The following is a 27,747-nucleotide window of genomic DNA, read 5'->3' on the forward strand; positions in this document are numbered from 1 at the left end:
AATCGCCGCGGGGGGCCAACCGACCGGCGCGGCGTGATTCCCGCCCCTGCCAAATCTCTACTGCCGGAGAATTCGGGACACGGCGGGGGCGGGATTGACGCCGGCCCCGGGCGATTCTCCGACCCGGTGGGAGGTTGCAGAATCCCGCCCAAGGTTTTTCCTCACATCCCCCCCCTAAACCTCCTGCCCCTGACCTGGTACCAGCTACAGTGGTGAGATTTGAACCCCTGACCTCAGAGCAGCATTGTCGCTGGATTACGAGACCAGTCACAGTATCACTACTACGCCACGATCTTCCACCTATGAAGGCATTTGAGAGGGGTGGGATGGGAGAGGGGTTCGCAAAAGAACACCCTGGCATCTTTTGCGTCTACCTAAGAGGGCCACTTCATCTGGATGACAGCATCTCCAGCAGTGTAGCACCTTACGCAGTGGGGCACTGGAAGTGCAACTTGGTATTTTGTGCCCAAGTCAGTGGAGAGGAGCATGAAACAATGATATTCTTTCCTGGGCTGAGTACTGTTCAGCTGAGGCAAAGCTGGCATCCAAACATCAATATTAGTCCGACTTTGTGACTGACCAGTTAATGTCCACCTTGGCTTAAAATTGACCCCAAGACCTCTTGAAGATTGGAGTTACACCAGTGGAGAAAAGACGATAAAAGTAAATGACTTATTTTCAAAAACCATTGGAGCTGGGCTAAAAGCTGGGAAACATGACCGTAATCTCTAGCAACGATGGCAGTCAGATCTAAGTCCTCTGAGAGGATAACGCTGGAGAGACAATACATTTGCCATAAAAGAGGATTTCCACCATGTAAGACGTTCGAGCTAACCTGGTTTTATTAAAGACAGCAAGAAGATTTTAACAGAATGCAGTAAAGTTTTTATGTAAGACATCCAATCTAACCTGGTTTTATTAAAGACAAAGCTTATAAATTTATTGAGGTTTTTGTGAGTGTGTTGATGGATATGGGTGGATGTACATCAGCAGCGAAATCTCCCATCTGTTCATGAACTCTGAGTCTGTTTTCTACCAAGCAGTTCCTCATGATCTTCCCTGTTTACACTGTCCATCATTTATACTGACTAGAAAAATAGGTTCCAGCTGTCCTAGAACTTGTCAATGAAACCAATTACGACTGACAATAGCAAGTCATTCATCCTGTTCCAAGAAAGTAAATTCAACATTTTTCTGTCATTAGATGGGGGGGGTGATCATTCAACATCAATCCTCACGATGTAGTTTGATCCCAGATGTGAAACTGGCTGTTTCATCTGCAAATTGGCCAAGAAACATAAGAACTTAGAAACAAAAACTACAAATGACTTCCGTTTATGTAGCACTTCATGGCAGTACGGTGGCACGGCGGTGAGCACTGCTTCCTCACAGCGGGTTCAATTCTGACCTTGGGTGACTGTCCATGTGGAGTTTGCACTTTCTCCCTCTGTCTGCGTGGGTTTCCTCCGGGTCTCCGGTTTCCTCCCACAGTCCAAAGATGTGCAAATTAGGCCGATCGACCAAGTTAAAATTGTGTCCAAAGGTTATGCGGGGTTATGGGGATCAGGCAGGGAAGCGGGCCTCGGTGAAAGTGCTCTTTCGGAGGGTCAGTGCAGACACGATGGGCTGAATGGCTTCCTTCTGCACTGTAGGGGTTCTATGGATTTAAATGAGTTCAGGATATCCTAAAGTGCTTTAGAGATAATGAACTGCTTTTGTGGGCAGCACGGTAGCATGGTGGTTAGCATAAATGCTTCACAGCTCCAGGGTCCCAGGTTCGATTCCCGGCTGGGTCACTGTCTGTGTGGAGTCTGCACGTCCTCCCCGTGTGTGCGTGGGTTTCCTCCGGGTGCTCCGGTTTCCTCCCACAGTCCAAAGATGTGCGGGTTAGGTGGATTGGCCATGCTAAATTGCCCGTAGTGTCCTAATAGTAAGGTTAAGGGGGGAGTTGTTGGGTTACGGGTATAGGGTGGATACGTGGGTTTGAGTAGGGTGATCATTGCTCGGCACAACATCGAGGGCCGAAGGGCCTGTTCTGTGCTGTACTGTTCTATGTTCTAAGTGTCGTCACTGTTGCAATGTAGGAAAAATGACACTGCAAACTGCCAGAATCAGCAATGCGATTTTGACCAGAAGGATGTCAATGGAGGGATAAATGTTGGGAAGGACACTGGGAATAACTCATCTGTTCTTCTTTGGGATAGTGTCCTGGAAACTTTTACATCCACCTGAAAGGGAAAATCCTGGTCTGGTTGAATCAGCGCTGGGGTAACTGAAAACCTCGAAAACATTTGGTCAATCGAGGAAAGCGAACATGGATTTGTGAATGGAAGGTCATGCCTGACAAATCTCATTGAAATCTTTGAAGAGGTGACTAAGGTAGCGGACAGGGGAATCTCCATGGATGTTATTTATATGGATTTCCAGAGGCATTTGATAAAGTCCCACATAAGAGACTGTTAACTGAGGTGGAAGTCCATGGAGGTGAGGGAAAATTATTGACATGGTTAGGAAATTGGTTGAGTGGTAGGTGACAGAGATTGGGGATAATGGATAATTGCTCTAATTGGCAGGAGGTGACTAGTGGTGTACCACAGGGATCTGTGTTGGGGCCTCATTTCTTCACATTATTCATTAATGACTTGGATGATGGCATGGAAAGTCAGATATCCAAATTTGCGGATGAATACAAAGCTACATTTCAGGCCATCTAGATGGTAGCATAAAATTGCATTCGGATATTGACAGGTGAGGTGAATGGGCAAGATTTTGGCAGATCGAATTCAATGTAAGCAAGTGTGAGATTACCCATTTTGGACAAAAAAAGGATAGAGCAGTGTACTTTCTGAATGGGAAAAAGTTGAGTACAGTGGATGTTCAAAGAGACTTGGGGCTTCAGGTGCATAGATCCTTAAAATGTCACAAACAAGTGCAGAAAATAATCAAAAAAGCTAATGGAATGCTAGGGCGAAATTCTCTGCAGACCGTCGTAACGCCGATTTCCGGCGAGCAAAATTGGTGTAGATGACTCCGGCGTGGGGGCCTTCTTTTAGGCGGCGATTCTCCGTTCCCGGAGGGGCCAGCAGCTGACTGACGCGATACGCGTCAGTTTCACCAGCTGCGGAAGTGGTGAGACCCGGCGCTTTGGGGGGGGGGGGGGGAGAGAGAGAGAGACAGACCGGCATTTGGGGGGGGGGGGGAGGAGGAGAGAGACAGACCCGGCATTTTGGGGGTGGGGGAGGGAGGGAGGAGGAGGAGAGAGACAGACCGGCATTTGGGGGGGGGGGAGGAGGAGAGAGACAGACCCGGCATTTGGGGGGGGGGGGGGGGAGGAGGAGAGAGACATACCCGGCATTTTGGGGGTGGGGGAGGGAGGGAGGAGGAGGAGAGAGACAGACCGGCATTTGGGGGGGGGGAGGAGGAGAGAGACAGACCCGGCATTTGGGGGGGGGGGGGGGGGGAGGAGGAGAGAGACATACCCGGCATTTGGGGGGGGGGGGGGAGAGGAGGAGAGAGACAGACCCGGCATTTGGGGGGGGGAGGAGGAGAGAGACAGACCCGGCATTTGGGGGGGGGGGGAGGAGGAGAGAGACAGACCCGGCATTTGGGGGGGGGGGGGGGGGGGGAGGAGGAGAGAGACAGACCCGGCGTTGGGGGTTTGCGGCGTTGAGTTGAGAGGGGGGGGGGCGGCGTTGGAGGGGGGTAGGGGTGGTGAAGGGGGTAGGGGTGGTGGGGGGGGTTGGGGTACGGGCAGCGGCGTGCAGAGGAGGGGGGCGATGGATGCCCGGGGCCAACGCACCGTCGCCCCCCCCTCTGCACCCAGCTGCCCCTACCCCAACCCCCTCCCCTCACCACCCCTACCCCCTTCACCACCCCTACCCCCCTCCAACGCCGCACCCCCCCCACTAACGGAGGAAGGAAGGGGGGAGGAGGAAGGAAGGGGGGGGAGGAAGGAAGGGGGGAGGAGGAAGGAAGGGGGGAGGAGGAAGGAAGGGGGGAGGAGGAAGGAAGGGGGGAGGAGGAAGGAAGGGGGGAGGAGGAAGGAAGGGGGGAGGAGGAAGGAAGGGGGGAGGAGGAAGGAAGGGGGGAGGAGGAAGGGGGGGAGGAGGAAGGAAGGGGGGAGGAGGAAGGAAGGGGGGGAGGAGGAGGAGAGGCGGGGGTGTGGGTGCCGGCCTTCAGAGGGAGGGGGGGGTGTGGGTACCGGCATTCAGAGGGAGGAGGACGGGGTGTGGGTACCAGCGTTGGGGGGGGGGGGGGTTGCGGCATTGAGGGTGGGGGGTTGCGGCATTGCGAGAGATGGGGGGGCGGCGTTGGAGGGGGTTAGGGGTGGTGGGGAGGGGGGTAGGGGTGGTGGGGAGGGGGGTAGGGGTGGTAGGGAGGGGGTAGGGGCGTTGGAGGGAGGTAGGGGTGGTGAGGGGGGTGCTTGGGGTAGGGGGCAGCAGCGTACAGAGGGGGGGCGACGGTGCGTTGGCCCCGGGCATCCGTCACCCCCCCTCTCTGCACGCCGCTGCCCCCAAACCCCCCCCCCATGCCGCAACCCCCCCCGATGCCGCAACCCCCCCCCCTGATGCCGCAACACCCCCCCCCCGATGCCGCAACACCCCCCCCCCCCCCGATGCCGCAACACCCCCCCCGATGCCGCAACACCCCCCCCGATGCCGCAACCACCCCCCCCCCGACACTGAACGGCGTCAACCATCGTCAATGGTTGACGCCGTTTTAAAGGTACTGTGATTTTCGCCGACGTGACCCGTGGCCACGTCGGCGGGACTTTGGCTCATCCGGACCGGAGATTTGTGGAAAAAAAAATATAATGAAATCCCGCCGGCGCCAGCTGTTTTCAGAGGCTGCCGGCGGGATTTGCACAGCGCCGGTTTTTGGCCGGTCAGAGATTTAAAAACCCTGCGGGAGCGGGAATAACGCCGCTGCCGGCCGATTCTCCGACCCTGCGTGGGGTCGGAGAATTTCGCCCCTAGTCTTCATATCTAGAGGATTGGAGTATAAAGACATAAGTTATGCTGCAGCTATACAACACCCGGTTAGACCACACTTGGAGTCACTGAAAGACAGGGTAGATAAAGATAAAATATTTCTATCACCCTTATGGAGGTCACTGCCTCAGGAACCCAGATTCCCCATGACCTCCACTGAATATGAGTTTCCCTAGTAAAAGGGGACAGGGCTTCCCCCTTATCAAGGGATTAGATCACGAGTATAAAACCCCGACTGTGTGCAGATTGAGGGGGAAACTTCAGGGAGCGGAGATCTTGTATATTGTAAATAAACCTAACCTGCTTGGTTAATGCAAGTGACTCCAGCGGATTATACACTGGCGACGAGACTAAAGGGGAGCTGCTGTCGACACCAGGTACTGTGCACCGGAGCTACTTTGTCTCGGTATAGAGAGGCCTCCCATCCATCCACCGAAATGCCACATATCGGTATGCTCAAACCATTTCAACAGGGGCTGGTGACTGGGGACAGGAGGTCTCGCGCATGCAAAAATTTTTTTCATTCCAATGGGATTGTCAGGGATGAAGGCTAGATTGTGGTTCTCCCCATGGCCTGCGGTGTGCCCACATACAGCCTCATGAAGTGCCTCACCCACTCTCATGTGCCGGATATGTGGTCGTTCGCCACATTGGTGGCCTTAGTGAAGGGGCATTTTGAATGAATCGCCCGATGATTCCGATTTCACACAGCCAGTCAGACCCAGCCGAAATCAACCAGCGACTTACTGGCCCACCTCCGCAAAGTAGCTGAAACCTTCAAATATGGCGGCATGCGGGTCGTTTACGAGACCAATTCGTATGTGGAATTTGCGATGCCAAAGAAAACTGCTGCTGTGACTGACCAGATTTTGCAATGAACGTTGGAAATCACCATCTCCGGTGAGAGCGTGGAGCAAGGAGTCCAGGAACTGCCAGGAATGGGGGTGCTGAGCCTCGGCCAACAAACTGCGAACCGTCCACATCCCGTCCTGAAAGCAGAGCCCCGGCAGTGGGTACACCGCCACCAAGGCCCGGAACACTGCAGAGCACCTTCCCCGCTGGAGCGGCGTTGGCGGGTCATTGGCCAACCCTCCCACGATGCACCACCCCCGATGGGCCGTGGTGGGCATGGGACACGTGTGGTCTCAGCGGTCGGGAACCCGGCGTGGCAGCTGCGGACTGTGTCCAGCGCCACCAAACACGGCCGGGATCCTTGCCGCTGCCCGGGTGGTGGGGGTGGGAGGGGGGGGGGGGGGTACTGATAGGGGTGGCCGGAGGGGGGCTGTGGAGTCATGGATAGCGGGTCAGGTCCGCACATGGATACTGGAAGTCTGCAGAAGGATTTGGATAGGTTAAGTGAATGGGCTAGGGTCTGGCAGATGGAAAACAATGTTGACAAATAGAATATAGAACATAGAACAGTACAGCACAGAACAGGCCCTTCGGCCCTCGATGTTGTGCCGAGCAATGATCACCCTACTCAAACCCACGTATCCACCCTATACCCGTAACCCAACAACCCCCCCTTTTAACCTTACTTTTTAGGACACTACGGGCAATTTAGCATGGCCAATCCACCTAACCCGCACATCTTTGGACTGTGGGAGGAAACCGGAGCACCCGGAGGAAACCCACGCACACACGGGGAGGACGTGCAGACTCCGCACAGACAGTGACCCAGCCGGGAATCGAACCTGGGACCCAGGAGCTGTGAAGCATTTATGCTAACCACCATGCTGCCCCAAATGTGAGGTTATCCATTTTGGTAGGAGTAACAGCAAACAGGATTATTATTTAAACAATAAAATATTAAAGCATGCTGCTGTGCAGAGGGACCTGAGTGTGCTAGTGCATGAGTCACAGAAAGTTGGTTTACAGGTGCAACAGGTGATTAAGAAGGCAAATGGAATTTTGTCCTTCATTGCTAGAGAGATGGAGTTTGAGACTAGGCAGGTTATGCTGCAATTGTATAAGGTGTTAGTGAGGCCACACCTGGAGTATTGTATTCAGTTTTGGTCTCCTTACTTGAGAAAGGACGTACTGGCACTGGAGGGTGTGCAGACGAGATTCACTAGGTTAATCCCAGAGCTAAAGGGGTTGCATTACGAGGAGAGGTTGAGTAGACTGGGACTGTACTCGTTGAAATTTAGAAGGATGCGGGGAGATCTTATAGAAACATTTAAAATTATGAAGGGAATAGATAGGATAGATGCGGGCAGGTTGTTTCCACTGGCGGGTGAAAGCAGAACTAGGGGACATAGCCTCAAAATAAGGGGAAGTAGATTTGGGACTGAGTTTAGGAGGAACTTCTTCACCCAATGGGTTGTGAATCTATGGAATTCCTTGCCCAGCGAAGCAGTTGAGGCTCCTTCATTAAATGTTTTTAAGGTAAAGATAGATAGTTTTTTGAAGAATAAAGGGATTAAGGGTTATGGTGTTCGGGCCGGAAAGTGGAGCTGAGCCCACCAAAGATCAGCCATGATCTCATTGAATGGCGGAGCAGGCTTGTGGGGCCAGATGGCCTACTCCTGCTCCTAGTTCTTATGTTCTTATGGCTGGCGCCATGCTGTACAGCACGACCGCTGTAGGTCATCGCCGTGCGCATAGGTGACCATGGATCTGGCCATTCTCCAGTTGTTTTCGGCACGGGAGCCGGGAGTCTCACTCAGTACCGCTGCTAGTCCCTCACTAATCCCGCAAACGGTGAGGGGTTAGGGCTGATTTATTTCATTGTAAACCTCCCGCAAATTCTCCGGTCGAACAGGCACTTGGCTGCTGAAACGGGGAATCCAGCCCCTTAACCTCACCTTTGTTATCTGCCTGCCTGGTCAATGCATTCTACTTTAGAAGATTCAATGCATTGGTTGGAGATTCTAATACCCAGGGGGCATAGTCTAAAAATTAGGGTCAGTCCATTCAGGAGAGATGCTGGGAAGAACCTCGTCAATTAATGTTTGTTAGAGATTTGGGATTCTCTCCCACAAACAGCACTGAACCTAGAACAGTTGTAAATCTAAAATCTGAGATAGACCGATTATTGTTCAGCAACGATGTGATGGGATATGGGCCAATGGCAGGTTGGTGGAGTTAGGTCACAGATTAACCGTGATCTCATTTAATGGCGGAATAGGCTCGAGGGGCTGAATGGCCTACTCCTGTTCCATTATTTCATCATTGACTGAGGTCACCTGACTCTAGCATTCACTTATATATTAATGAGACTCCTAGTGGACTCCTAGGGCAGCACGGTAGCACAAGTGGATAGCACTGTGGCTTCACGGCGCCAGGGTTCCAGGTTTGATTCCCCGCTGGGTCACTGTCTTTGTGGAGCTTGCACGTTCTTCCCGTGTCTGCGTGGTTTTCCTCCGGATGCTCCGGTTTCCTCCCACAGTCCAAAGATGTGCAGGTTAGGTGGCTTGGCCATGCTAAATTGCCCTTAGTGCCCAAAACGGTGAGTGAGGGTTATTGGATTATGGGGATAGGGTGGAAGTGAGGGCTTAAATGGGTCGGTGCAGACTCGATGGGCCGAATGGCCTCCTTCTACACTGTATATTCTATATCTATGGTCATTCCATCAGCAGTGCAATTTAGCGGTGGGATTTGAATGCACAACCTTCTGTCTAAGAAACGCAAATGCGACCCATTGATCAGGAATTGAATTGCAAAGCTGAAAATTAAGCATTTGACTCTGGATCAGATCTGGCAATGGCTTTAAGCGTGGACACATTAGCAACTTTCCAATTGGGAATATAGGTACGAGAGAATGCTATTTAGCTCCTCAAGCCTATCCTTCATTCACTGAGATCATGGCCAATCTGACATTTTAACTCTATCTACCAATTTGGTTTCATAATCCTTATAATAATTGCCGAACAAAAACCAATCAATCTCTGTTTCAATCCTTTCAATGATTCTCACCACTCTCGCTTCCTATTCATCTCTTTTTTTCAGGGAGAGAGTTGTTTGTGTGAAGACATGCTTCCTGAACAGCCTAGTTCCGATTCTAATAATCCCCCGTGTTGTGCCACCCCCTTCCACCTGACAAGATCATTTTCAGCTATTTCTCCAACAGTGGCTGTTACATTTTTCAGTTCCTCAACTCTTTCCTTTCCAGTGTTTCTTTTCCTTCACATTTCAGACTTTTCTCACAGATTCAGCTCCTGAACCACCAGAGAGTTTTGTTCACTTGATCAAATATGTGAGTCAATTTGTAGTGCCGCCTGGGATTTAACGGAAAACTTCAGTTACTGGTTGGCAGGGTGTTGGGGAGGGGTGGAGGTGGGTGTGGGTAAGGGCCCGTGTTGGGTGTCACTAAGATTCCACACCTTAGATGGGGATTTGAAGTACTTACCGCAGGAGGGGTGAAGTGTAATATACTCTCCGAGTGACCCAAAGTGAACATTTGTCCATTGAAGGCCAAATAATGAGTTGGAGTGCAAATCTAGTCATTCTAGGGTTGTGAGCATCATTGGCAAGGCCAATATTAATTGTCCATCTCTAATTGACCTTACAAAGCTGGTGGTGAGCCGCCTTCTTGAACCGCTGAAGTCCACGTGGCACAGGTACACCCATAGTGCTGTTAGGGAGGAATTTCTTGGGTTTAGACCTAGCGACAGTGAAGTAATGGTGATACAATTCCAAGTCAGGATGGTTTGTGGCTTGGAGGGGAACTAAACAGATGGTGGCAATCCTAGATATCTACTGCCCTTGTCCTTCTAGGTGGTAATGGCTGTGGGTTTAGAAGGTGTTCTCGAAGGCGTTGGCCTGCTAGGGGAACTGGCAAAGCAACCCCCCCCCCCCCCCCCCCCCCCCTCTCCAAATGCCCGAATTAGCTCTGGTTCAAATGCTTATAGAATTATATGTTTGTTTTTTTTGTGTTGGATTCAAAATCATCAGCTGGGGATAGCTACTGAAAGGAATGTGGGTTAATTGTTGATTTACTTTGCAAAGAGCTCATTCGTAAGAACCTCTGACTAAAGCATTGTAGTTACTGGCGGGTATGGGGATGAACTCAGCATAAATTGGAAACAAGCACAGATGCAAAATTTAAAAATATGTTGATGAATCAACCAGTTAATAGATGTGGGAATTGAATCTGAATTTTAATTTGTTAAACTATTATAGCATCTCCCTTTCATGTAAATTTTAAGGGAAATATAGTGTGTAGATTAAAATGGTTTGCAAAAGAACACTGAAGGCTAAAAATTATTGTTATGTATTAACAAACGACACTTAATGCGTTGGCATGACAACCTATTAGTTTAATAAGGATGCTAACGTGGAGGTAGAGGCAATGGGGAAGTTGCAAAGAGTAATTCATAGGAATTAGGAGTAGAAGTTGGCAATTTAGCCCTTCAAGCCTGCTCCGCCATTCAATCTGATCCTAGCTGATCTCTTCCTGGTCTCATATCCACCTCGCTACCTGTTCCCCATATCCCTTTAACTCATTTTCTATAAGAAATATATCTATCTCCTTCTTGAAACCATTTAATGACTCAGATTCCACCGCACTATGGGGCAGCGAGTTCTACAAATTCACCACCCTCTGCGAGAAGTAGTTCCTCCTCATCTCAGTTTTAAATCTACCGCTTCTCAACCTCTATCTGTGACCTCTCTAGATTGCCCCACAAGGGGGAACATTTGGTCTATGTTTACTTTATCAACCCCATTTAGTATTTTATACACCATCATCAGATCCCCTCTCATCCTTCTAAACTCCAGCGAGTATAAACCAAAACTGTTCAATCTCTCCAGATACGTCAACTCTCTCAGCCCCGGAAACAATCTGGTTCCAAGGGTGGGAGCAATCCAAGAGGTTGTAACAATCAGGGAAGTTTGAACAATCTGGGGCTCTTTAGGGAAGAGACAACTGAAAGGCAACTCACAAAGGTCTTTAAAATTATGATGGTTTTTGATGGGTTAGGTGCAGAAAAGATGTTTTCTCTTTTGGGAAATTACAAAACTGCGAGCCATGAATATAAACTAGTCATTAATATATCCATCAGGGAATCCAGGGGAAACTTCTTTCCTCCGAGACGGATGTGAATGTGGAACTGACATCGTAGTTGGGGTGAATAATGCAAAGTGTAAGTGGAAGCAAGTTGTATACATGAAGGAGAAAGGAATATTGGAATATGCAGGTCAGATTGGGTGGCAATGGGGTGGAAGGAGAGTTATAAGCAAACACCGCCACCCGCACGTTCCCCTCCAAGCCACGCACCAACCTGATTGGGTCGAAATCCGAGAACTCCCCTTCCCAACAGCACTGTGGGTGTACCTACAATATATGAACTGCAGTGGTTCAAGAAGGCAGCTCAACACCAGCATCTCAAGGGTGATTAAGGATGAGCAACAGATGCTAGCTGAACCAGCAGAGCCCACATTCTGTGAGATAATTTTTATAATCTCCACAGTGGACTATTACGGGCAAATGTATTTCTGTGGTGTCAATTCTATGGGTGGGACTCTGGTTCTGGCCAGGATTTACTGTTGCCGCCGAAGTCAATTGACTTTTGTCTGGCTCGAGGCATCCGCTATGGTGTAACCTGCCACGACAGGTCTGAAAGTCCTGAAGTATCTACCTTTGTGAGGTAACAGTTAAACAACAGACAGAGTTTTCATGTCATCACTCATATCAACACAGTGATTTTCAGCCTGAGAGACTTGCTTGCCGAACACTATAGGTTAATGGAGTTCATCAGCGAAATTTCTTTAAAAGGGACAAAGTTAAGTTTATAGAAGCGGTATTATTTTTCTCATTACTGTACTTCTCGTCGTGACTGGTACATTAAACATGGCATTGCACCATGAGTACATTGCCTTTAGGAAAGAGGGGAGAAAATTAATGATTTGCACATCATCACACCGCCTGAGGGGGGATTTGAACGCATGCACCCAGAGCCTTGCCCTGGTCCTCAAGATTACTAGTCCAGTGATATTACCACTACACCATCATCTCCCACTGCACTCTAACACCATCTTTCCCTGTGCTGAGAAATGGTCTCTCTCTCTAACAATTCACAAAGGGCACCATAAATCTATTAGAAGGAATGGCATGGAAGTGATGGATTGAATGACCTTTTTACTCTACTTTCATCTCGATGGTTCCATTGCTCTATACCTGATAACAAATACTGGGTAGCTTCCAGAGTTAAGACTCAGAATCAATTTCCCAGCAGTTTCTGAACTTAGTTGAGATTTATAGCTAATGAGGTTGTGAATATTCCGCATTGTGTTAATTATTCTGTCAAGCCAATCTTGCCAACATCTGCTACAAACCTGATTTGACCTTGTGCATTCCACTTGCTGTGAAGTTCCCTTCTCCATATGTTGTGATGTTTGTTTACTCGTATCTAATATTATGAACCATAGCTTATTGTTTTCCCTCTACGTTCACCATGGTTCTCATACACAGCACCGCTGCATCTTTCTCTTGTTTTCCCTGTTGTTCCAAATTTTCACATGTGGATGGCACGGTGGCATGGTGGCCAGCCTCACATCGCCAGGGACCCGGGTTCAATTCCAGCCTCGGGTGACTGCCTGTGTGGAGTTTGCATTTTCTCTCCGTGCCTGCGGGGGTTTCCTCCAGGTGCTCCGGATTCCTCCCACAGTCCAAAGATGTGCAGGGAAGTGGATTGGATGTGATAAAAAGAAAATTGTCCTTTTGAGTCCAAAGATGGTGAGGTGGGGTTACGGGAATGGAGTGAGGGGGTAGACCTGGTTGGGGTGCTCTTTCAGAGGGTTGGTACAGACTCAATGGTCCAAATGGCCTCCTTCTGCACTGTATGGATTCTATGATTCTAAGTCTTTCTGCCTAAAGCCCGCTATTTGTTTTGGATCTGTAATTTCGGGATTTGCAGATAGTACAGGGGCAGAGAATAATTTTCAATTGATCTGACTGGAGCCAAAAAATGCCTCTCAATTGCCCACACCCTCAAATATCAGGTGGGAGCTCTCATAGACCTTTCTATTCCATCTGATTCTTTGATCGGTGGATTCCACACATTAGATTCTGTCCCTGTTTCCATTTTCCTGTCGGGGCTCCTACTCTCCTTCAAGTGTGACATGGTGACCCAACTCCAGAGTTTACAAGAAAAATTAAACAAACAGCCAAACAATTCAGCCCATTCACTGGACATTGACTCAAACATCAAACTGCTCAAATTCTTCACAATAATTCTGACCACCCATGAGAATTCCTGAAAAGGAGGCGGCCCTATTAACAGTCCTGAAAAACTGTGCAAAAGCGAAACTGCCGAAAAAATAGGGCTGGATTCTCCGATTGCCGATGCCAAAATTGCACTCGGCAGTTGGCCGGAGAATCCGTTTTGACGCCAAAATCGGGGGTGGCGCCAATATTAGGATGCTCCACCCCGTCAAAAATGGCGTCAGCACTGGATACGCCGCACGCCGTTAGGGCGGCCTCAGGACATCAGCTGAGGCCCTTCCCTGATGCTCCTCCCCTGATGGCCCGACTTTCCGACTGCATGGGGCACGTGTGCTCACAATTTTCGGGGACCTCACGTGGCAGTTGCGGACTGTGCCCAGCGGCGCCACAGTCGGCGGGGGTGGGGGTGGAGGAGAGCCGCTCCGCTGGCCGGGGGACTTTGGCGGGGGCTGATCCAAGGATGGCGAGGGGGGTTTTAGGGGTGCCCTATCTGGCAGGTCGTGCCCTCTCCCGGCTGCGCTACCGCTGCAGGTGGCCGCTGTGCGCATGTGCGGCCACGGACCCGGGAATTCACGCTTCTAATCTGCAGGTTAAGCCTTACGCGGCTGCAACCCCCCACCAGGCGGAGCATCGGTGTGGGGGCGGCACCAACTTTTGGTCGTAAGACTAGACACATGCTCCGGACATCGCCTGAAATTCGGAGAATTCCGCCCATAGTATTTGCTGTGCACTTTCTTGGCATTTCGGAATAAAGGAATATTGAAACAGAAAGGCAACATGTCTGATCTGAATGACAACGTTCCCTAATGAATGAAAATTGCTTATTGTCACGAGTAGGCTTCAAATGAAGTTACTGTGAAAAGCCCCTAGTCGCCACATTCCGGCGCCTGTTCGGGGAGGCTGTTACGGGAATCGAACCGTGCTGCTGGCTTGCCTTGGTCTGCTTTCAAAGCCAGCGATTAGCCCTGTGAGCTAAACAGCAACCACCTTTGTTTCCTGATCCTTTGATATCCTTAACCAGAAATAAATCTCAGTCTCCCCATCCCCATTGTCCATTGGGGGGGTGGGGTGCAGTGAATTTGTAATTTCCCAGGATATAGTTTTGCCTTATCTATCGAGTCCCTTTATCTTCTTATACGCCTCAATTAGATTGTCCTTGAAAGACAATAAAGATTGCCAAACAAAAATCTTGATTAATTAAGAGAGTAGACGCATCTGAGATACTTATTGATTTACAGTAGAGTAAAAGATGATACACTGTTAAATTTGCATCCATGAGGGTCATTTCCCAACATTAGACTCCCAATGAGGCTCGGGGTTTCTGATATGCGATTCTGAAGCTGGGTCACATGCTGCAGGTCATCAAGCAACCTATTAATACAAAATAAGATGTGCCTTTGTCAATAAAAGCAGAGGCATGCAAAAGTAAGCATAAAGGAAGCTGTTCAAAGGGTGACAATTAATATATGTTCTGATGACTTCCGGTTGCGGCTATGCGGAGCTAAGCCGCACGTTCGGCAGCTCCCGCTACTAAAGGACTTTCGGGCCTATTTGAGGGCCCCAAACGGCGCTGTTTCGACAAATCCCGGTGGGGGAAGGTGTTTGGAGGAGCATTCCCCGAAATTTATGGTGCTCACCCGGAGTGGGGCAAAGGAAAAGGCTGCAGCAGCTCCCCAAGAAAAGCGGGGGAAGAAGGACAAAATGGCGGCCGGCGGAACACCCGAGGACTGGTGGAAGTGGGCGCAGGAGCGGCAAGCTGCTCTTCTGCGCTGTTTTGCGGAGCTGAAGGCTGAGTTGCTGGACTCCCTGAATGCGACTACCAACAGGCTACTTGAGACCCAGGCGGCCCAGGAGGTGGCCACCCGGGAGTTGCAGCAGCAGGCCGCTGAGCAGGAGGAGGAGGCCGTGGTCCTCGTGGGGAAAGTTGAGTTGCACGAGGCACTTCACAAATAGTGGCAAGACCGCTTGGAGGAGCTGGACGTTCGCACGAGACGAAAGAATTTGAGGATCCTGGGCCTGGCGGAGGGGCTGGAGGGGTCGGATCTTCCGTCTTATGTGACCACGATGTTGAGCTCGTTGATGGGAGCGGGGTCCTTCCTTTTGCCCCTGGAGCTTGAGGGAACCCACAGAGTGCTGGCCAGGAGGCCCAAGACAAATGAACCCCCGCGGGCGGTGCTGGTGCGGTTCCATCGATTCAGCGACCGGGAGTGTGTGCTGCGCTGGGCCAAGAAAGAGAGGAGCAGCAGGTGGGAGAATTCGGTAGTGCGAATCTACCAGGACTGGAGTGCGGAGGTGGCTAAGCGGCGGGCCAGGTTCAACCGGACGAAGGCGGTGCTGCATGCCAAGCAGGTCAAATTTGGAATGCTGCAGCCTGCGCGCCTGTGGGTGACATACAAGGACCGGCACCATTACTTCGAGTCCCCGGAGGAGGCGTGGGCCTTTGTACAGGCGGAGAAGCTGGACTCGAACTAAGGTCTGGGGGCACACTATGCTCGTTGCTGTTTTTGCTGTTGCTGTTTTGTAATTTTGACATGTTTTTTTAATGCTGGTTTTTTGCTCTGTTTCCGGGTGGGTCTGTTGGGTATGGTTTTTGGGTTATGTGGGGAATGTTGGGAGTTTGTGTTTTTTATTTTCTCTTCTGTACGGGGCTGGGGGATGGGGTGAAACTGGATTTTGAGGAGCTGCGTCAGAAGGGTGGGGTGTGGCAGTATGAAAGCGCGGGCTTTCCTCTGGTTTCCCGCGCTGCGGGGCAGGGGGGGTGAAGCTGGCGGTGGGGGCGTAGCCTCTACTGGTTTTTCCCGTGCTGAAGCGGTGCCAAGGAGGTGTGGCAAGAGGGGGATGACCCCATGTCGGGAGGGGACGGGTTTTGGCGGGGGTTGCCGGGGTCAGCAGAAGTCAGCTGACTCACGGAAGTACCATGGAGGGTGCGCTGCGGCTAGGAGGGGTCCTAGCCTGGGGGGGATACCGGGTTGCTGCTGGAATGGCCAGGTAGGAGCTGGTGTGGGCCGGGGGGTAGAGGAGAGGCGTTATCACCATGGGGAACAGGTCAGGCGGGGCAAGCTGGCCTGGGGCCAGCAGTCGATGAGGTATGGCTAGCCGGCGGGGGAGGGGGGCGGGTTGCCCTCTGATCCGGCTGATCACCTGGAACGTGAGGGGGCTGAATGGGCCGGTTAAGAGAACTAGGGTATTTTCTCAACTGAAGGGGCTGAAGGCTGACGTGGCTATGCTACAGGAGACCCACTTGAAGGTGGCGGACCAGATTCGTCTGAGGAAGGGATGGGAGGGACAGGTTTTTCACTCCGGATTAGACGCGAAGAACCGGGGGGGGTGGCGATTCTGGTGGGGAAGAGGGTGGCGTTCGAGGCGCCTGAGGTGGTGTCGGACAAGGAGGGCAGATATATTATGGTGAAGGGTAGGCTGCAGGGAGAGAAGGTGGTGCTGGTTAATGTATATGCCCCGAATTGGGATGATGCTGGCTTCATGAGGCGCATGTTGGGCCGCATTCCGGACCTGGAGGCAGGGGGCCTGATCATGGGGGGAGACTTTAACACGGTGCTAGATCCCCCACTGGACCGGTCCAGTTCAAGGACTGGTAGGAGACCGGCGGCGGCCAGAGTGCTGAGGGGGTTTATGGACCAGATGGGAGGGGTGGATCCCTGGAGGTTTGGGAGGCCGAGGGCGCGGGAGTATTCCTTTTTCTCCCATGTGCATAGGGTTTATTCCCGAATAGATTTTTTCGTCCTGAGCAGGGGATTGATCCCGAAGGTGCAGGATGGCGAGTATTCAGCCATAGCAATTTCAGACCATGCTCCGCACTGGGTTGATCTGGAGATGGGGGAGGTGTGGGACCAGCGCCCGCTATGGCGCCTGGGTGTGGGGCTGCTGGCTGATGAGGAGGTGTGTAGGAGGGTCCGGGGAAGTATTGAGGGGTATCTTGATACCAACGACACGGGGGAGGTCCGGGTGGGGATGGTCTGGGAGGCTCTGAAAGCAGTGATCCGGGGGGAGCTGATTTCCATCCGGACCCATAGGGAAAGGAGAGAGAGGGAGAGACTGGTGGGGGAGCTCCTGGACGTGGATAGGAGGTACGCGGAGGCACTGGAGGAGAGGCTGCTGGGGGAACGGCGTAGCTTGCAGGCCAAGTTCGACTTGTTGACCACCAGAAAGGCGGAGACACAGTGGAGCAGGGCGCAGGGTGCGGTATATGAGTATGAGGAGAAGGCGAGCAGGATGTTGGTGCATCAGCTCCGTAGGCGAGATGCGGCTAGGGAAATTGGTGGAGTGATGGATAAGGGTGGGAATGTGGTGCAGAAGGGGGCAGAGGTAAACGGGGTCTTTAGGGACTTCTACGAGGAACTGTACCGGTCGGAGCCACCGATTGGGGGGGGGGGGGGGATAGAGAGCTTCATGAACAGGCTATGTTTCCCAAAGGTTCAAGAGGAGCTGGTAGAGGGGCTGGGGGCGCCGATAGAGTTGGAGGAGCTAGTCAGGGGGATTGGTCAAATGCAGTCAGGTAAGGCGCCGGGGCCGGATGGGTTCCCGGTGGAATTTTATAAAAAGTATGCGGATCTGGTGGGCCCCCAGTTGGTGCGAGCCTTCAATGAGGCATGGGAGGGGGGGCTTTGCCCCCGACGATGTCGCGGGCGCTGATCTCTCTGATCCTGAAGCGGGATAAGGACCCCTTGCAGTGTGGATCATACAGGCCTATCGCGCTCCTCAATGTTGACGCTAAGTTGCTGGCGAAGATCCTGGCCACCAGGATAGAGGACTGTGTGCCAGGGGTGATACACGAGGATCAGACAGGATTTGTCAAGGGACGGCAGCTCAACACGAATGTGCGGAGATTGCTAAATGTTATTATGATGCCGGCGGTGGAGGGGGAGGCGGGGATAGTGGTGGCGCTGGATGCAGAGAAAGCGTTTGATAGAGTTGAGTGGGGGTACCTTGTTCGGATTCGGGGAGGGGTTCGTCAAATGGGTGAGGTTGCTCTACGCGGCTCCGATGGCGAGTGTAGTCACCAATGGAAGGAGATTGGAGTACTTCAGGCTCTACCGTGGAACCAGGCAGGGGTGCCCCCTGTCCCCCTTGCTCTTTGCACTGGCGATTGAACCTCTGGCTATGGCGCTGAGGGAGTCAGGGAGGTGGAGGGGTCTGGTGCGGGGTGGGGAGGAACATCGGGTATCGCTGTATGCGGACGACCTGCTGTTGTATGTGGCGGACCCAGAAGGGGGAATGCCGGGGGTGATGGAGCTGTTGGCGGAGTTTGGGAGCTTCTCGGGCTATAAGTTAAATTTAGGCAAGAGTGAGGTATTTGTAGTACACCCGGGTGACCAGGAGGAGGGAATTGGGAGACTCCCATTTAAGAGGGCAGTGAAGAGTTTCAGATACCTGGGGGTGCAGGTGGCCAGGAGTTGGGGGACTCTCCATAAGCTTAACTTCACCAGGCTGGTGGAGCAGATGGAGGAGTAATTTAAAAGGTGGGACATGGTGCCGTTATCGTTGGCGGGTCGAGTGCAGTCCGGCAAAATGACGGTTCTCCCGAGGTTCTTGTTCCTTTTTCAGTGTTTGCCCATCTTTATCCCTAGGGCCTTTTTTAGGAGGGTGACTAGCAGCATCATGAGCTTTGTTTGGGCGCATGGGACCCCGAGGGTGAAGAGGGTCTTCTTGGAGCGGGGTAGAGATGGTGAGGGGCTGGCGTTACCCAATCGCTCGGGGTATTATTGGGCGGCCAATGTGTCGATGGTGCGCAAGTGGGTGATGGAGGGGGAGGGGGGCAGCATGGAAACAGATGGAGAGGGTGTGCTGTGGAGATACAAGCCTGGGGGCCCTGGTAACGGTGCCGTGGCCGCTCCCTCCTACGAGGTATACCACGAGTCCGGTGGTGGCGGCTACCCTCAAGATTTGGGGGCAGTGGAGGCGACATAGGGGGGAAGTGGGGGGCTCGATGGAGGCTTTGTTAAGGGGAAACCATCGGTTCGCCCCGGGGAACATTGATGGGGGGGTTCCAGGGTTGGCACAGAGCGGGCATCAGACAGCTGAGGGACCTGTTCATTGATGGAAGGTTTGCGAGCCTGGGGGAGTTGGAGGAGAAATTTGGGCTCCCCCCGGGAAACATGTTCAGGTATCTGCAGGTAAAGGCGTTTGGGAAGAAGAGGGGGGGGGGGGGAGGAAGAGGGGGGGGGGGAAGGAAGAAGGGGGGGAAGAAGAAGGGGAGGGGAAGAAGGGGGGGAGGAGAAGGAGGGGGGGAAGAAGGGGGGGAGGGGGAGGGGAAGAAGGAGGGGGGGAAGGGGGGGAGGGGGAAGAAGGGGGGGGAAGGGGAAGAAGAGGGGGAGAAGAAGGGGGGAAGAAGGGGGGAAAGGGGAAGAAGAGGGGGGAATAAGGGGGGGAAGAAGGGGAGGAGGGGAAGAAGAGGAGGGGGAAGAAGGGGGGGAAGGGGAAGAAGGGGGGAGGGGAAGAAGAGGGGGAAGAAGGGGGGGAAGGGGAAGAAGAGGGGGAGAATAAGGGGGGGGAGAAGGGGAGGAGGGGAGGAAGAGGAGGGGGGAAAGAGGAGGGGGGGGGAAGGGGAAGAAGGGGAGGGGGGAAGAAGGGGAGGGGGGAAGAAGAGGGGGGGAAAGAGGAGGAGGGGGGGAGGAGGAGAGGGGGGAAGAAAGGGGAAGGGGGAAAAGGGGTGGGTGGGACGATGACTGTTTGTTTATTTAATTTTAATTTATTTTTAAGTTTTCTTGTTTACTGGGTTTGGGGGGTGGGTGTGTGTGATACAAGCCTTGATACGGTCTTGGGGGTGTTACAGTTATTATGGGGTTATATTGTAGCTTTTCATTGTTTGTTGTTATATTTTCTGTAAAAAATTCCAATAAAAATTATTTAAAAAAAATATATATATGTTCTGACTTCTAAATGTGGCCCATCATTTTCCGTCCATCAATCATTTGGTCCCTTTAGACAAGGCATTTGATGGTAAATGCCTTTAATTACTAGCTGTTCCTGATGAGCAGAAATATAAGTTAACACGTCTAATCAGCGCTCAGTTGAAATAATCATAGCTTAACATCTCGAGCAGAGAGTAAAACTCTCCACTCCGATAAGTAACCCAAACGTGGAGAATGGAAATATTCAGATTGATGACACAGAAAGAAAATTTTGACTGAAACAGACTTTTGCTCTTTCGGAAGGTGACAGTGAGGATGATAACTTATTGGCTTACGACACCACTCCATACTCTGGGATTTTCAGCTATTTTCCTGTTTAACGCACACAGATAGTCATAACAATTTTGGCCAGTTGTTATCCAGAAGAAAGAATATGATTGTTGTTGGTCATGTTCCCTGACTAAGAGAAAGACTCACCGGTATTGTTGATAACTCCCATCTGTGCTGTCAGTTTTGGATCAGTTGGCAGCACTCTCACCTTTGTTATGGGTTCCATACCCAATCCAGAGTCTTGAGCACAAACATTTAAGCTGAACTCCAGGATGGGGTGCTAGCTTTCCAATGCGACGTTAAACTGAGACGCCGCAGCCTGACCTCGTGGCTGGGTGGGCATGATCCCTCGGCACCTCTTTGATGAAGAGCTGAAAATAGTTCCTTTGTGTCCTGTGTAATACTTACGCCTCAATCAATAAACATCAATCAACATCAATAAATTATCTCGTCAGTTCGCATTGCTGTTTGTGGGATGTTGCTGTGTGCGAATTGGCTGCAGCTTTTCCTGCATTTCACCAGGGACGACACTTCAGAAGTCTCTCATTGGGCGTAAAGTATTTTAGGACACCATGCGGTTAGGTGTGATATAAATGCAAAGATATATTTTCTGGAAAATCCCCAAAAAGAATGATGATGCCCATCTATTGGCCAGGTAGACTGTCCAGAGAGAGAGATTCACAATCATCAAACACGTGTAATAGCAGTAAATGCTGAAGAAAAACAGCAGGTGTGGTAACATTTGTGATGCTATTGTCCCAGTTGGTGTTGTAGCTGGATGGAAAGATCCCAGAAGAAACAATGGCTTAATCCGGGATTCTCGGAGCGGCGTCGGACCCGCAATCAGGTCCGATGCCTTCCCGTGATTCTCCACGGACCGGAGAATTGCCGTTAGTCGCGCGAGCACGGTCGATGCGGCGCCAGCCGGGGGCCATTGAAAGAGGCTCCCGCGGCGATTTCCTGCCGATAGCTGGCCGGGTTCCCACCAGTGTGGTTCCAACATGGTTCCAGCAGGCGGGCACTCGGAGTGGAGACTGCCGCGGTTGTCCTGGGAGGGGGGGGGGAATCCGTCACCGGCGGTGGGTGGGGTGGGGGTGGGTGTCCTCCAGGATGGCCAGGGTTACAATCAGGGGCCACCGATCAGTGGGTGCACGTGATCTGGGGGGGACCTATTTTGGTGGGGCTGGCTTGCTGCGTGGAAATGCCGCCACAGGCGGCCGTTGCGCGCATGCGCGGACCCGCAGCCGGCAGTGCAGGGCCCCGTATCGGCAGCCAGAGCTGTGCAGAGCACTCCGGTGCCCTGCTGGCCCCCTTCAGGTAAGCGATTCGTTGGGCCAAGGGGCCCGTTGCCACCAGCGCCAACACTTAGCCGCCGTTTCAGAGAATCCCGCCCCATAACTTTTACTTTTTGTTGAGAAATCGCAGTGGAACAAAGTCACAGGACCGCTAATTAGTTTGAACAATATGGAAAAAAAATATTAAACTTGATAATTGGGGTGCACCTCAAGCTACAATTGTCGCAGTAACACAAAGTCCCTTCAAGCACACAGATTGGCTGTGGTCAAATACACTCTCCACTTTGAACCCAAGTCAGTGTCTGTGGATTTCTTCTCAGAATTCCCGCCAGATGATTGTCGTATGAGAGTTTCCAAGCTCCACTCGCAAAGCTCGCTTTAAAATCTTCTTTCACAACACGGCTTTTCATTAGTGGTTTGCATCCCATAACCCAATCCAGGTTTTCCAAATAACTCATTCAAACAAAGCTTTGCTTCATTTTTAACAGTGAATCCAGAATCCAGGTTTTGCATCACCTACTTTAGGATTTCTTTGCCTTGACTTCTATACAAACTGTTCACAATTTGTTTAATTCTTGATTCCCAGATTCTATTAAAATGGCATCAAGCTTTTGATTTACCTCTTTATTGTTATCGGGTTTGACATATTTGTTGTTGATTATTGTTTGTTGTTGGTGGATGTAAATTCAGGAGAAAATGTGAAAAAGGAGAATAAAATATATTTTTAAAAAAGTCTTACTTCCCACTGTGCATCTGGTTATTGCAATTTTCTCTTTAACTCACAACACTTTTTTTGCTCTTCCTTGAATTTTTCTGCACAATACCTTGGTCTCTGTTCTCTTAACTTCAGTCACCTTAAGACCTTCTTTCTGTCCCAAGCCCCTGGTTATCTGGACAGTAACTGTTTATTTGGGAAGCTTCTCCCAGTAGATTTGAGAGATATTTACTCCTCAGTACCCTATCTCCAATTGTAATACATCCAGTTAAAACTAAAACTTAGAAGCTTTTCTACCTTCCAAGACCTCCAGTTGTTAAGCAATCACTGCTAGTTTATTTGCTCTTCACACCATAGCCCTCTCTAAGCACAATAGAAATACAGTTGGAACTGAACCAATCTACACGCATACAAACCTATGTCCAACATGAATCTAACTATCGGCTTTACCCTTCCAGACACAGAAACATTAAATTAAAACCCACTTAAAATTATACCTTATTTTGAATGTTTACCCACAAAAATGTTTACCCATTAAAACTACAGATTTAATGTTTCAAGTCTAAAGAAGAGTCAAATTGACTTGAAACGTTGGGCACGATTTAATGGAAATGAAACAGAGTTCAGTGTTGAACGTGTTTAGTCTGGTGTTTCCCAGCATGTTTATGGAGGTCAGTGCAAATCGGTGATTGCTCAGTATCTCTGAGGCACGAGGGTTAGATCGTGTGTTTTGGATAACTCCAGCGAGTGCATATTCTGCCTTACTGCAGATGTGAATTGTAAATTTAGGTCCCGCCCATTGTGGGCAGTATCCAGATCGCAACGTCTCATGAGATCCCTTTAGATCTCATGAGGTACAGCACGCTGGGTACATCTCGCGAGATTTCCATGCTATTTCAAATCCAGAGTTCCTTCACTGTCACTGGGGCAAAATCCTGCGACTCATTAACAGCACATTATGATGATGTACCCACGCCTCAGGGATTGCTGCGTTTCAAGAAGGCAACTCACCACCACCTTCTGAAGGGCAATTAGGGCAATAACCAGCGATGTCCACATCCTGTAAATTAATTTTTAAAAAAGAATGTCAAGGGAAGGTAGTTGGAGTCTCTCTTGCTGGAGATAATTATTTCCTGGCACTTGTGCAACATGCATGTTACTTGTCACATACCAGCCCACGCCTGAATGCTGTCCAGGTGTTTCTGCATATAGGTACAGACTGGTTCACTACCTGAGGAGGCACAAATGCTGCTGAATATTGTGCAGTCCATCAGCGAACATCCCCACTTCTGATTGCTTGATGGTGGGAAGGTCATTGATAAAGCAGCTGAAGGTGGTTGGGACTTGAACATTATCCTGAGGAACTCCTGATTGATGAAATTAGACTGAGATGATTAAACATTGACAACCTCAACCATCTTCCTTTCTGCCAGGTATAACTCCCACCACTCAGGATTTCGTCTTGTGATTCCCATTGACTCCAGTTTTCCTCGGCCTTCTTGATGCTATACTCAGTCAAATGCAGCCTTGATGTCAAGGGCAGTCACTCTCCCCTCACTTCTGCCATTCAGGTCTTTTGTCCCTGTTTGAATCAAGGCTGTAATGAGTGATCCTGGCTGAACCCAATCTGAGCATCAGTGAGCAGGTTATTGCTGACGTGGATCAAACCACCCACCTTACCGGCGGGAGCAGGCAGTGCAGGTGGGCTCCGGGGTCCTGGGGGGGCGTGGGGCAATGTGGCCCCGGGGGGGGGGGGGTGCACCCACGGTGACCTGGCCCGCAATCGGGGCCCACCAATTAGCAGGCGGGCCTGTGCCGTGGGGGCACTCTTTTCCTTCCACCTTCGCCATTGTCTTCACTATGGTGGAGGCGGAAGTGACCCCCTCCCCTGCGCATGTGCGGGGATGACGTCAGCAGCCACTGACGTTCCGGCGCATGCGTGGACTTCCGCCAGCCGGCGAAGTCCCTTCCATCCTGGCTGACGTGGCCCCAAAGACCGTCCACGCCAGCCAGCGGAGTGCCAACCACTCTGGCACGGGCCTGGCCCCTAAAGGTGCGGAGACTTTGGGGCGGCCCGACACCGGAGTGGTTCACGCCACTCCATCATGCCGGGATTCCGCGCCCCGCTGGGTAGGGGAGAATCTGGTCCAGTTTAATAACATATTTCCTATAGCAAGACGACCAAACCGGAACACAATACTCCAGGTGCAGCCTCACCAACATCCTGTACAATTGCAGCATAAACTTCCCAACTTCTATACTCAGTGCCCTGACTGATGAAGGCCAGTAAGCCAAAAGCCTTCTCCACTGCCCTATCTACCTGTGACACCACCCTTTAGAGAACCATGGGCGAAATTCTCCGCCCCCCACGACGGGTGGGAGAATAGCGGGAGGGCCTTCCCGACATTTTTGCCGCCCCCCCGCTATTCTCCCCCCCCCCCCCCCCCCCCCCCCCCCCCCCCCGCCGAAGTCCCGACCCGAATCGCTGCCGCCGTTTTTTTACGGCTGGCAGCGATTCTCAGCTGTTAGATGGGCCGAAGTCCCAGCCCTTTACGCCGTTTTTACGAACGGCAAACACACCTGGTCTTGCCGTTCGTAAAAACGGCGTGACTAACTCGCTATTAATAACCATGGCACCGATTGGCACGGCAGTACCACGGCCGTGCCAAGGGTGCCATGGGCCCGCGATCGGTGCCCACCGATCGCGGGCAGCGGGCCCGATGCCCGCGCACTACTTGTCCTTCCGCCGCCCCGCAGTATCCATTCGCGGGGCGGCTGAGGGGCAACCCGACCCACGCATGCGCGGGTTTCGCGCAAAAACGCGATGACGTCACCCGCGCATGCGCGGGTTGGAGTCTTCCAAACTGCGCATGCGCGGCTGACGTCATATGACGCGTCAGCCGGCGCTAACTCCGGCAAGCGGGCTTAACGATTTTCGTTAAGCCCGTCTTGCCGGAGCCTACGGCGTCGGGCTGCTAGCCCCGACCGGGGACCAGAATCGGTCCCCGGTCGGGAAGGGGCGCGCTGCCGTAAAACCCGCCCGGGTTTTACGGCAGCTTTACGATTTCTCCCGTTTTGGGAGAATCGCTCCCCATGTACCTGAACTCTAAGGTCCCTCTGTTCCACGATGCTCCCTCAGATCGTACCATTCACCGTGAAAGCTCTACCTTGATTTGACTTTCCAAAATGTTGCCTGGGCTGGAGATTTTTAGCTATGAAGAGAGATTGGATAGACTGGGATGGTTTTCCTTGGAGCAGAGGATACTGAGGGGGGGATGACTGCAATGTACAAAATTTAGTGGGGCAAAGATAGAGTGGACAGGAAGAAACATCTCCCCTTGGTGGAAGGATCAATGACCGGGGGACATCGACTTAAGTGGCAGGAGGTTTAGAGGAGATGTGAGGACAAATATTTTCACCCAGAGGGTGATGGGAGTTTGGAACTCACTGCCTGGAAGAGTGGTGGAGATAGAGACCATCATGACACTTACAAAATATTCAGATGTTCACTTGTGATGCCAAGGCACAGGAGGCTTTGGGCCAAATGCTGGAAAATGAGATTAGAATAGTTAGGTGGTTATTTTTGACCATCACAGACTCGATTGGCCCAAGGCCCTTGGCTGTGCTATGGACCTCTATGACTCTAACTACCAACTGCAAGTTCCCCTCCAAGCCATACACCATCCTGACTTGGAAATATACCACCGTTCCTTCACTGTCACTGGATTAAAACCCTGGAACTTCCTCCCTAACAGCAGTGTGGGTGCACCTACACTCCATAGGCCACATTGGTTAATGAAGGTGACTACTGGCACCTTCTTAAGGACAATTGGGGATGGGCAATAAATCCTGGCCAAGTTGAGGACACGCAGATATCTTGAAAAAGCTCCCAAGATCTACACCAAATTCCTCACCACCCTGATTGATATCCCCCTTTCTTTCATTGCTGCTGGATCAAAATATTGGAATGAATTGCCCAACATCATCACTGGAGCTGCTGTCCCGATAACAACTCCATTGATTCCATGAGAAAGTCCAAATTCTCCAGATAGACAGTGATGGACAATAAATATCAGCCTCTTGCCAGTACTGCATATAATTGAGAACTTGTTTTTAAAGTGACAGATAGTAAAGACCAAATAACAGTGTTCTCTTCCAACGAACCTGCTCAGTGTTGGTCTGGCATCTCTTCAAAGTGCTTTGCAATATCTTCTTTATGCACGCTCCATGTGAACCTGAGGTTATCTTTGCTGATTAGCAGTTCTGATACCTAAAGCCATCTTGAACTGATCCTGACAACGCAGCACAATAAGCAGGAAGTTAGAGGCCAAGGATAATGGATGAAGTATAATGCAAATAGAGTATTGATCGACTGCATCTGATAAAAAAAACACTGCATTTGACACAAAGGGCTGAATCTTGATGAAAGAGTAATTGTGTTAATGACACATATTGCTATTAATGTGAAAACCAGCTAGCAAGTTCAGGCGAATAGAGATAAGCTATTAGTTGCAAATCAGCAGAAGTATCATTTTAGCATGATAATAATTGTCAACACAGTGTCAATCAATCTCTCTCATTGAGAACTGAACAATTGAAACCATTCCATCTCATTTTTGCAGATGATAAAGTAAAGATTTCAAGAATATCCTCAAAATATAAAGTTTTTTAAATACCTTCACTTTTTTCTTTCTGTCCCTCTTTCTTTCAATTTGTCCTTTTCTTTCGCTCTCTTTATTTCTCCTTCCATACCTGTCCCATCTCCAAGTCTTCCTGTTTCCTTCTCCATCATGGATGGCCAGACCCAGCAGCTCACTGACGGTCATGCGTTCTGACCCTCACTCTGACCCTCACTTTGTCTCTGAGCTCAGGGTCTCAGGGTCAGAGGTGGATGAGGAACCTGGGCTCACATCCAGGTCCTGGTCCCTCTCAGGAAAAGCAGGGAGGGTCAAATGGACCTGCCAGTGATGAGTAAGCTCGGGAGCTTCACGGCTGCCAGGTTCATCCTAGACAAGGGGTGAAAGGGTCAGAAGCCTGTCTCCAACACAGCTGGAAATGAGGGGGGAGCATCAGGCCCCAACATTCAGAAAAGAATCAAGAAAACCATGCATTAGTTATTTGTGCATGTGGGTGTCTTCCTTAAGAGTGAAATTGAAACATTTTGATTTATTGTGAACAAGAATGAATTTTCATTTCACTTGATTCTCTGGCTGCATTTTCCATCCTCTATTTGTGATAGGTTTGAACGGGATTTCTTTTCTGCTGTTATGAGAGATTATGATCATGTGGGTTTCTCTACTCAACATTGGCCAAAACCTTTTGATCAATGTCAGAACAGTTGTGTCCAATGATGGTCAGGCATAAAGCTCCACACCTTCCT

General features: G+C 50.9%; 1 long non-coding RNA gene across 1 annotated transcript; it reads right to left on the reverse strand.

Annotated features, from left to right (window-relative positions):
- Window positions 1-824: 824 nt before the first annotated feature.
- On the reverse strand, window positions 825-27,747 carry LOC119952083. The gene is made up of 2 exons (XR_005457755.1): window positions 26,532-27,747; window positions 825-1,277 (listed from the first exon to the last, which is right to left on the reverse strand). It is a non-coding gene; the product is annotated as an uncharacterized LOC119952083 (long non-coding RNA).

The sequence above is a fragment of the Scyliorhinus canicula genome, chromosome 17 (genome assembly GCF_902713615.1).
Source record: "Scyliorhinus canicula chromosome 17, sScyCan1.1, whole genome shotgun sequence".
NCBI classification, from domain to species: Eukaryota; Metazoa; Chordata; class Chondrichthyes; order Carcharhiniformes; family Scyliorhinidae; genus Scyliorhinus; species Scyliorhinus canicula.